Here is a 2,818-nt window from a genome sequence, read left to right as displayed (position 1 = left end):
CAGAAAGTGAGGTGGTCCTGGGTCAGTCGTAGGTGGGCGGGGAGGGAGTTCCATGTCTTGGCCACCAGGTAGGAGAATGATCTTCCTCCGGCGGTGGTTCTGCGGATCCATGGGACGGTGGCGAAGGCGAGGCTGGCGGAGCGGAGTTTGCATGTTGGAGTGTAGAACGTGAGGCGGTTGTTGAGGTATTCTGGACCAATGTCGTGGAGCGCTTTGTGTGCGTGGGTGAGGAGCCTGAACGTGATCCTTTTGTTGACGGGAGTCAGTGCAGGTCTCTCAGGTGGGCTGTTATGTGGCTGTGGCGGGGGATGTCGAGGATGACTCGTGGGGATGCGTTCTGTATGCGTTGGAGTCTTTTCTGAAGTTTGACTGTGGTTCCTGCGTATAGGGCGTTTCCGTAGTCTAGTTGGCTGGTGACGAGGGCCTGGGTGACCATCTTTCTAGTTCCGGTAGGGATCCACCGGAAGATCTTGCGGAGCATGCACAGGGTGTTGAAGCATGAGGATGAGATGGCGTTGACTTGCTTGCTCATCATGAGAGAGGAGTCCAGAATGAATCTCAGGTTGTGTGCGTGGTCAGTGGGTGTCGGTGCGGTGCCCAGTGCTGTGGGCCACCAGGATTCGCCCCAAGCGGATGGGGATGGTCCGAGGATGAGGACTTCTGTCTTGTCTGAGTTCAGTTTCAGACGGCTGAGTTTCATCCATTCAGCGACATTTTTCATTCCTTCTTGGAGGTTGAGTTTGGCAGTGGCTGGGTCTTTGGTGAGGGAGAGTATCAGCTGGGTGTCGTCGGCGTATGAGATGATGTTGAGGTTGTGTTTGCGTGCGATGGTGACGAAGGGGCTCATGTAGATATTGAAGAGGGTTGGGCTGAGCGACGAGCCTTGGGGTACGCCGCAGATGATCTTGGTGGCCACGGAGTGGAAGGGAGGGAGGCGGACTCTCTGGGTTCTGTCAGAGAGGAACGAGGTGATCCAGTCCAGGGCCATATCTTGGATTCCATTGTTGTGGAGGCGGGATATTAGGGTATGATGGCAGACTGTATAAAAGGCGGATGAGAGGTCTAGGAGGATGAGGGCTGTTGTTTCCCCGTTGTCAAGCAGGGTTCTGATGTCGTCGGTGGCTGCGATGAGGGCGGTCTCGGTGCTGTGGTTGGCTCGAATTCCGGACTGGGATGGGTCGAGGGATCCATTGGCCTCGAGGAATGTGGTCAGCTGTTTATTGACGATCTTCTCGATAACTTTTGCAGGGAAGGGAAGAAGTGAGATGGCGCGGAAGTTCTTGAGGTCTTTAGGGTCCGCTGTGGGTTTCTTCAGTAGAGTGTTGATCTCTGCATGCTTCCAGCTCTCTGGGAAGGTGGCAGACACAAAGGAGGTTTTTATGACGTTCCGTAGGTGGGGAGTGATGATGGTGTTGGCTTTGTTGAAGATGTGATGGGGGCATGGGTCGGAGGGAGAGCGGAGTGGATGGTGTTCATAGCATAGGCAGTGTCTTCTGTGCTGATGGGAGTCCAAGCGCTGAGGGTGGTTGTAGGGTGCGTTGGTTCGGTGGCTGGGGGCGGGGTCTGGGCGCCGAAGCTGTCGTGGATATCGGCGACCTTGCGGTGAAAGAACGTGGCGAGGGAGTCGCAGAGGTCTTGCGATGGTGTGATGTTGTTGCTGCTGGCGCTGGGATTGGAGAGCTCTTTTACGATGCTGAAGAGTTCCTTGCTGTTATGTGTGTTGTTTTCAAGTCAATCTTTGAACAATGTCTTTTTGGTGGTGCAGATCAGCTAGTGATGTTTGCGGGTGGCGTTCTAGAGGGCTGTCATGTTTTCTGTCGTCTGTTCGCAGCGCCAGGTTTTCTCGACGGTTTGGCAGGATTTCTTCAATTCTTTGAGGTCTTCGGTGAACCATGTTGTTTTCCAGGTTGCCGGGCTTGCCTGGAGGGTTCTTCAGTGGTGCAAGGGCGTCGGCGCTGTTGACGATCCACTGTGTGAGATTGCGGGCTGCGTCGTTGGTGTCCGTAGTGTTGATCGTGGGTTCTGGCTCAGAGATGAGGTTAGCTGGTCTGCGGTGAATTTGCTCCAGCATCTATGGGGGATCTGTTGTGGGCGGTAGTGGGATGTGGTCTTCTTAAAGGTGAAGTGGATGCAGCTGTGGTCGGTCCAGTGTAGTCCGGTGGAGTGGCTGAAGACAACGTGGCTGCTGGCGGAGAAGATGGGGTCGAGCCGGTGTAGTGGGTGGGGGTGTTCACCAGTTGCTTGAGTCCGAGGTTGTCAAGGTTGTCGAGCAGGGTGGTGGTGTTGTTGTCACTGTTGTTCTCCAGGTGGAAGTTCAGGTCCCCTAGGAGGATGTAGTCTGATGAGGCGAGGGTATGTGGGCTGATGCAGTCGGCGATGGCTTCACTGAATTGTGTGCGTGGGCCCGGGGGTCTGTAGATGAGGGTTCCTCTGAGGGTGGTCTTAGGGTCGGTGTGGATCTGGAAGTGTAGGTGTTCGGCGGTGGTGAGGGCCTCTTCGGAGTTGCTCATGACACCGATGGTGTTCCTGTAGATGATGGCGATTCCACCTCCGGTTTGGTTGATGCGGTCCTTTCCGGTGATCTTGTAGCCGTCCGGGATGGCTATGGCGATGTCGGGGGCTGAGGAGGCGTTCATCCAGATTTCTGTGAGGAAGGCGACGTCTGGTGCTGTTGTGTCGAGGAGGTCCCAGAGTTCGACGGCGTGCTTGTGGACGGAGCTGGTGTTGAGCAGGATGCACTTGAGGTGGTTGTCGTTGTTGCCTGGTCCTGGTGGTGGGGTGCGGGTTCGGACGCAGGTGAATTTGCAGGTTTGGCAGG

Source organism: Lissotriton helveticus, chromosome 1_1, assembly GCF_964261635.1.
Source record: "Lissotriton helveticus chromosome 1_1, aLisHel1.1, whole genome shotgun sequence".
Lineage (NCBI taxonomy): Eukaryota > Metazoa > Chordata > Amphibia > Caudata > Salamandridae > Lissotriton > Lissotriton helveticus.
The sequence above is the reverse complement of the archived record's forward strand: the minus strand, read 5'-3'. Positions refer to the sequence as shown.